The following is an 8593-nucleotide window of genomic DNA, read 5'->3' as shown; positions in this document are numbered from 1 at the left end:
CATTCAGGCAGGATAATATAGTACAGACCAAAGTAAAGGAAGTCAGATGACATTTATTATACAGAGGCACATACTGGAAAGAGAAAAACAGTGGTTCAGAGATAAGCAAATCTGTGCAGCACCTAGAAATCAGTCATGCCATGATTAAATCATAGCTCTAATAATATGTATATCTATTTTCAAAGAAATTCAAATGGGTACCTTGGTCCTTTTGCATGCACAGTTGGAGACCTTGAAAGAATTTTGTTTCTCAGTCCTCATCACTCTAAATTGCTGCCTTTTCAGGCAGTACACAAAGTCACCAGTCACCTTTCAAAGGTTTGACAGGTGTGTCTTATCACATCAGTTAAATCAGTACAAGAAAACTCTTGGTTAGGAAACCTGCAACCAAGTCCAGTAGCAGGACAGCAGTTAATTCTTCCCTGCCTCCCTGGCCTCGTATTCACTCTTACAATAAGCCCAATAATAAACCAATTAAGCATAAAATATTTATAAAGGCAAAAATAAGAACAGAGGAAGAAGTTAAAACCAACCATCAGAAAATTGTGCTGGCATTTTATTCTTCACAGCTGATTTTCATCTAGAAGATTGCTCAGTCACCCTCGCAGCACAGGCACTGCAGCATTGCGTAATGCAAAGCTGGCTGTAGGGTGACTTTTAGTGTTCCCTGTCTGTGCTCTGCTCCACTCTTTCTGTGCATCACAGGAAACAGGACTGTATTTGCTTTATTAGGAATGCTGTTCAGCTGTTTAAAGGAGAAGTAACAATTTCACCCTTTCCCCTGTGTAAGTAAGGAATATCCTTGGCTCTCTGCTGCAGTTTGCACCATGGCTCAGCTTAGGCAGCCTTTTTAGAGTCAGGGAGAGAATGCAGAGGGTGTTTTGCCATCAGACTTGAGCATCTCCTGCCCAAGTGGATGCTACATTAGGAAGCCCTGCAGCTGGAGAAGAATAACCAGGACAGTGTGGTCCTGACAAAGCTGTGCAGGTCACAAGGAAGAGAACACGAGCTCGTGCCCACTTGCAGCAGGTTTTTGACATATATGTCTGCAGCCTAGGACATCCACTGCCAAGTGCAAGTGTTCATGAAAAACACCAGGTATGTGCAACATAACAGCTGGTTAGGAGTGGATAAGCCCTTTGGATCTCAAGGTAGAGAGCTTAACTAACCTATAGGAAAGTTATCTATGCTGTGGATATAAAGTTATGGCAAATATTCCTGCCCTCTGCACTGGCATCTTTTAAACCACCAATTAAGATGCTCCAAATTTTGGCCAGAACTTGTATTGAAGTCAGCCTGAGGGCCAGGGAATGGGAAAGGAGGCTTGCATCCAGAAGCCAGGAGCTTGAAAAAAGAAATTGTTATTTTTAAGCATCACGATCATTATAGCTTTTTCCTTTGAGACATCTGTGAGAGAGATAATTTATACTGGATAACTTTCTAGTTGTTTTTGGAAATGGAGGCATCATATGTCAGAGCTGGTTTTCTGATAAGTTTCTGCTTTGGCTGACTTTTTCAAAGTTTCTGCTTCCCATTTTTTGGGTGTTTTTGTGGGATGAACTGAAATTTAGTTACACTACATTCAGGAACTGAGCCCTATATTGGTATCTATTGAAGATCAGTCTTGTTCACAAATATTTCTTTTCTTAGATATAAAATCAAGGCAAGAGAACTGTACAAAACTGTCCCTGCTTTCAGGGATACAATCTGACTTTCAGTACGAAAAATACTACACGACCATTCTCCACTCCCCCAGACGATTCTGCAATTTGTACTTTAGGTTGTGAACAGCTGCACTGTTATTGCCTCCCTTTCCCTACTGATACTACTACTGATGATGCAGGAGGTTTTACTTGGCAGAGAATTAAGTATTTGCAATTAAGTTCCTCAGAAGTACTAATGACACCAGTAGTCCTCAAGCATGTGCTTACCTAGCTGATTGTTTAAAAATTGGTAAAATAGGTACACATTTTCTCCATTTCTTAGTCTTATGAAGCAATCTGGTCTATTCCTCATTCTGTCAAACAAAATGTGGTGTAATACCAGAGATGGAATCTGCCTGCAAGAAAAATAGCAATGAAAGCTACAGTGCTCCCCCAGAGCATCAAGGGAAAGGTTCAGTCCGAAGCATCTGGGCTTAGTATTGCAAAAATTAAAAGAAGAATAAGACAAGAACTTCTTAAATGTAAGTTTAGATCGTGCTTTAGAACGCTGTATCAGTACCTGTGGTATTATGTAATGCTACAGCATCTTTCCTAACTTAATTCAGCACAAATCCTCATATGATATTTCACATTTTAATCAAAAGGTTAGAACAACATTTTAGCTCCCATTTTCCAACATGAGCTGGGGAAAAATAAGTAGGCACAGCATTCTGGCTAATCCCAGAGGGCTTTTTTTTTTCAATTTGTTAATGTTTTCAGATTCACGTTTATCATCTCTGTAAGGGTGAAAGAAGCAGAGTTTGAGCATAAGAGATAAAAGATCCAGGGACTAAACATAGCATGTGGTACTAATGGCTGGCAGCTAGCTGTGCCAGCTCAAATCTGTTATGATTTGAAGGATATGACAAGGAAGTCTTTTCAGTCTTTTTACAGTGTTGATGCTTGTTTCTTAAATTTTGGGGCAATTTCTTTCTCTCTGTGCTGAGAAAGTAGGTTCCATTTTCAGTATCAAGTATTAAAGACCTACCTTTTCATTACTCTCTATCTATAAAGAAAAATCATCTTCAAATTTTTCAGGGCACAATGACTGTAATTCCCTGATCTAGCGGATGAGTTAGACTTTCCTGAAGCCTGAGAAATTTTGCTTTAAACAGATGAGGTGCTGAATTTTCTTTCTCTGCTAAGAATCTTTTGACAGTACTAATCCCCAGCTGCAAGAGTAAATACACTGAGCTTTAAAGATGACTAAATTAGATACAAATCCACAGGGGATTTCCTATTACCTTCATAAACGTATCTCCTGCTGATTAAATGCCCTGTAAACATTCTTAGACAGTTACTCATGCAGGTTGATTGTACAGTAGGACTAAAGAAAAACACCAACTTAGCTGAATAAGATATTCTGAATACATTTTTAGAGTAGTAAGAGGCTAGAAGAAGAGGCTAGAAGTAAAGGCTAGAAGAACTGCCACAATTTTAGCACTGAGAGGAAAAGAACAGCTGGGTACTCTTGGAGGGGCTGTGCATCAGTCCTGTGCATGCTTCCACCATCCAACAGTACTGCAGCTTAAGTTATCTCTGTCTTATCTACACTGCAACCAGATATTTGTACCTAGATAGTGGGGTAAAATAGCACTATCATTCCATTTCTGCAGAAGTGAAATGAATGGGAGAAATGTAGTAAATTATTCCAATTAAATTACATAGAAAAATATTGATTTGAATGTGTATGTGTAAAAAATAAATTTATATTTTTATGTGGAATTACTGTCACATTTTATTTTACCATCAAATTTTCTTATAAAATTTAAAATAGAATTAGTTATCACTTACATGCTTATACTTCTAATGGGAATATTTCTGTTTCTCTTCATTTCTAAGTATCCATTGTGAGGCATCTAGGTGGGCTTTTTAGTTATGCAAAGATAACCAAACAATGTTTTTGAAAATGAAGTGTATAGTAAATATTTTACATACAACAGATACTGTTTACGCTCGTATTGGTTTTGGAGTCTGCTTTTTATGGGTTTTTTAATTTTTTTTTTTTATTTTGGTTTTGTGATTTGTTTGATTTGGAGTTTTTTGGTTGGTTTTATTTTTTATTTTTTTCTTGTTGGTTGGTTTGTTTTGTTTTTTTCTTACAGCTCAAGAATTTAATGAACAAAGGAACAACACCTTTGAGGAATATTAGTGATGACATAGCAATACTAATACTAAAACAAATTTAGGAGTTTAACATTTAACTTTTGCTAGAAAATAAATATTTGGGAGATGGGTGAATCAAAGAGTAATGACTCATCTTCCACATGAGTGGAGCACAAAGTTCCACTTGACAATATTCCCAAGTTTCCTTCCCTGACATGTTCCCAGTGAAGCACAAAGAGTACACTAGGGACAGATGGATAAATACTCCCTCAGCTCAGAACCATTCTGCATCTTCTGCTGAGCCCACAGAATCCAAAAGTCAGTGCCACTGAGCAGAAAGAGATAGTTCTCCCCTGCCTCCTCCTAACAGGAATCTTTGATATTGATCTCAAACACAGATATCTTATCCTCATCATATTCTATATGATTTTGGAATCCTCTTCAAGTTCCTAGCCTGGGACAATAAGCAGTGGGAAGGTGCAGCTCAAATTGCATATTCCTGGTCTTTCTTCTTCGGCTTCTCTGTTCTCCTTGTCCTTAAGGTACCCTCAGGGTGCCATCCTTCTAGACTTTAGCTAAATATTTTTATAGATGAGGGCACTTTGTTCTTTTATGATTCATGAAAGTGTACTGGCCCATTAGCATCAGCAAGAATAAAATCCACTTTTCCTTTCATTTAAATAAATCCCTTGCATCTGTATGACTCCATCAGTCTGACAGTCTTAATGTTGATGTACCTTCCTTTGAGTACGTACCCAACCAAAGCCAAAGGACAAAATGTCCAGTAAACAGGGAACTCTGTAATTCTTTTAACTGAAGAAAAGAAAATGAAACAGAGTGAGATTACACAAGGTGTTGACATATTTAGATTTCTGTAAGGCACCTAAAATGTTACTGCACTAAATAATTTAGGAGAATGAATGATATAAAAGAAATATGCTTTTCTTTTAAAGGATGATTGGTATGTCTCTACCTATAATCATAAGGAGTAAATCACTTTAAAAGGACATTTAAAAATTAGATCCTTCTAGCCTTTGGAATAGAACTTTAAAATAATTTTCTTATATTATTATAAAACTTTCTGATATTCAAAGACTGACAAAATTGGAACCATAAAGAGAGCATGGTTAGGGGGTATTCTAATTTGCTCAGCAAAGTGGAAATTTCAGCACCAACTGAAGTGTACTACCAAAGCCAAGAATGAGACTGTAGGACAAGCAGAATAACAGCTGCCAGCCTGGGGAAAAAAATTGCTCTGAAAAAAATCCAGAGGTAAATATTTAGATGAACATAATTTCTCATGGAATTTTATGAGCAAGAGATTAACTTGATAAAGTGAATGTATGCATCAGCTGGTGACCTGTGTAGGGACACTGTGAGCGGAACTCAGCTGCCTGAACAGGTGTCTAGTCCTGTATGAAGGGCTGTTCAGTACCCAAATCACAAGACCAGGGTGCAAAAATATGGCAAAGGACCTACCAGAGATGAATATCCATCTGGACTGGCAAATAGAAATTAAACTAGAGACCATCTAAATTTTCACTAGACACATACAATTAGGCAAACAAACCCTACCTCTGTTACTACTGAATTTTTAGTATCGGTGTAACTACTACCAGGACATGGTACTGTGCTCTACTGTCGACATCTTTTTGTGATGGTTACAGGAAACTCAGCAAATATTTTGAGACTTAAAGAAAAATACTACTGACCATAGGCTAGAGTTTTCATATGGGAAAATTAAACCTGAGAATACACAGGTTTCCAATGTAAAAGATTAAATTCTGCTAACTGCCACTGAAAGACAGATGCATTCTTAGCAAAAAATGAAATGGGATTTTTCACAAAGGTGTTGTAGTCTGGGGAGGGGACAAAGAGCTTTGTCAGTTTTCACTTATTAGTGGCAAGTGACAATTACATTTGAAGACTTCCCTAAAAGAGCAGCTCTAGTTCAAACAAAATGTAAGTTTTGGTCCTCATGATGGATGTGGATTAGGTTTTTAATCTGAGTACCTGAACTGGCTTCATTGTACATTATAAGAAAAGCAAATTATAGACCTGGATTCAAGTTTATGGTGGCCTTGAGAAGGGGAAGCAGTGGGTCAAGCATAATGTCATGACGTTCAACAAAGGGAAAAGCAAAGCCCTTCAAATAGAGAGGAATAGCCTCATGTACCAGGCTGGGGACCCAGCAGCAGAAAAGAAACTTTGCAGAAAATGTGCTGAGGATTCTGGTGGACAGCAAGTCAAGCTGTGCCACTAATGTTCCATCAGGACAAACAAGGCCAACAGCTTTCTCATCTGCACTAGCAGGAGGGTTGCCAACAGGTCTCATCACTGCAGAGATACATCTGGAAGGTCCAGTTCTGGGCAGCTCAGTGCAGCAGTAGTGTGGAGATGTGGACATACTGGAGCGAGTAGAATGAAGATCCACAACAGTATTAAAGGAATTAGGACATGTATAGAGGCCCAGAGACATGCCACACACAGAGGAAATGCACTGCTTGGTTTCAAGTGCTTGACTGAACCTGAAGTTGATTTAAATTAACTCTAAAGTTAGACTTTGAAAGCATAGAAGTGAGATGAGAGACTAACCAAATGCTTAAGCATGTTCCTATAATTCCATTCAGAGAAATACCTTTTGTTTTGAAAAAGAGAGCATGTACAAATGGAGGGCTGAGGGGAGTCACAAGCTTTTCTCAATTGGTCTGCTAGTAGCAATTTTAACTTTTCTTTCATAACAGGACTTTCAGAAGATGAAATTAAAGAACCAGTCCTTGGAAAACTCCAACAAATGTGAAGCATTTTAGAGAGTATAAGCTATTTTGGACGGTCCTTTTTATATACTCATTGAATTATTCTTAGCACAGAGCTGGATTTTCTGGTTTACATAAAAAAAATGATTCATTGTTTTGTGATTTGCAGTTCTGTATGGCTGAATTAAACACTGTTTAGTGGCCAATCATTGTGAAACTACTTTATACTATACACAGGTGAATTGAAGGTGAACTTAACTCACACATGATGAGAAGAAATGTTGATGACATCCTTGATCAACTAACTTCTTGAGCAATTTACAGAAAATAACTACATGAATAAATACAACAGGTTTTCAGGAAGAAAAATGGGCAAGAAACCAGCCTGCCCACCTCAGTTATCTAACTTGCACCTAGCATTTTCTAGTCCAGTGTTGCAATCTTTTCCAGTCCTTTCTTATGTACATGTGAAAAGGTGACTGGAAGCTTACAGAGGGATAACTGGACTGAATTAGGTGCCTCTACTGAGGAGCTGAGACCTTCAGAGATGCTTATTCCCCTCTTGTGCCAAAGGAATTTAAGCATTTCAGGGGGTTCCTTCCATCTCAGCTCAAAATTTCTGCCCCTGCTATGTGCCTAAGCAACATGTTTTATTGATGCTTTATGACCATGGAGTAGATCACATATTCAAAATCTTGTTCTGTCCTAAGAAATAGCTTTTAAACTTTCATTTTTTTGAAAATTTGTCTGCAATTACTCATCCAGTAAAGCAATGACTCTTGCCTTCCAAAAGTCTTTTTATCCAGTGTGAAAGCAAAGTACTCAATGACTCCATACTTCCCAAGATGTCTCTGCTGTAACCTCCAGTAGGTTCTCAGCTCATTCACACAGCCACCAGTATTGCCATCCTTGCACACTGAGAACTAGATTCAAACTGCAAAACCTTTTTGCATTATCACTGATGGGATCAGTCTCACACTACTCACTTAAGACAAATGTTAATTAACTGTTTGGAGGTCAAACCCCCAAACATTGGTAATTCCAGTTATAAGTCATTCACTATGCAGCAGAGATAGGCTCATTGTGCCTGGACATAGCTGTTTAATTTAAAATTAACTATTTGCTCAGTCAGGGGAAAGATATTTTCATTGGTACTTTTTGAGAAAAGGAGGGAGAACATAAAATCACTGAGATGTTTCACATGTTGGGAGGAGGAGAAAACTGCATTATGAATAAAGGAAAGTAGTTAACCCAGCTGTCCTTTCCCCATCAGTTTCAGCTGTCATATAAATTAGGCATGCCCAACTGCTTGGATAAAATAAAAATATGCAAAAATTGTCATTATATTTCAGATTGCCTAATTCAGAAATTTGAGGACAAAAAGCCTTTGATTGAGATTGAATTTTTTAGTTCTGTGAATTTTCTTCAGGCTGTATGATTCTGTGGGAAGTGTATTTTTAGACCTTCATGCTGTGGGGAGTTCTCACCTGGATAAGAATGCATCTACTTATCAGATTATTCTGTGGTTTGCCCTTTGTATTGTGAAACCTGTGGGAAGAGAAGAAGCTAAAGTTAAAGGAGGGAAATCTGAAAACGGGAAGAATTTTGAAGACACATTGATGTATTTGATGGGTTTTTTTTCACTCCCTTGAAAATTGTGCCCATCCCTGAAATAATGGGAGGAGATGTGCTGTGAAATAGGGTTTGCTGCTGTCCTCAGTCTCTGCTTTTGGCAGAAAGTCTTGGTTTCTTTGACATGGGATTGTCAACTTTCTGCAGTTTAAGGGAAGGACTCCCTATAAAAAGATTTCCAATTTGAAAAATGCCAAGGAAGTAGAAGGTGTCAAAGGTGTTAAATTGAGTGCACAGGATTCATTATTTCAGTAATATACTATATGGAATATAAACTGAAGCTGTGAATAAATTTTGTGCACACATATGATCTTCACATACTTTATCCTCTCATAAAATGACCTGTTTTATATAAGGTAATACTGGTTGCCACTATAGTTGTACATTTCCACAATT

The 8593-nt window shown here is 37.9% G+C and overlaps 1 long non-coding RNA gene across 1 annotated transcript; it reads left to right on the top strand.

Moving 5' to 3' along the window:
* The first annotated feature begins 409 nt into the window (after positions 1 to 409).
* On the top strand, positions 410 to 6918 carry LOC137467356 (uncharacterized). The gene is made up of 2 exons (XR_010995499.1): positions 410 to 1098; positions 6803 to 6918. It is a non-coding gene; the product is annotated as an uncharacterized lncRNA (long non-coding RNA).
* Positions 6919 to 8593: the final 1675 nt, after the last annotated feature.

Source organism: Anomalospiza imberbis, chromosome 2 (genome assembly GCF_031753505.1).
Source record: "Anomalospiza imberbis isolate Cuckoo-Finch-1a 21T00152 chromosome 2, ASM3175350v1, whole genome shotgun sequence".
Lineage (NCBI taxonomy): Eukaryota > Metazoa > Chordata > Aves > Passeriformes > Viduidae > Anomalospiza > Anomalospiza imberbis.
Note: the sequence above shows the minus strand (reverse complement) of the source record. Positions and strands in the feature narration are given on the sequence as shown.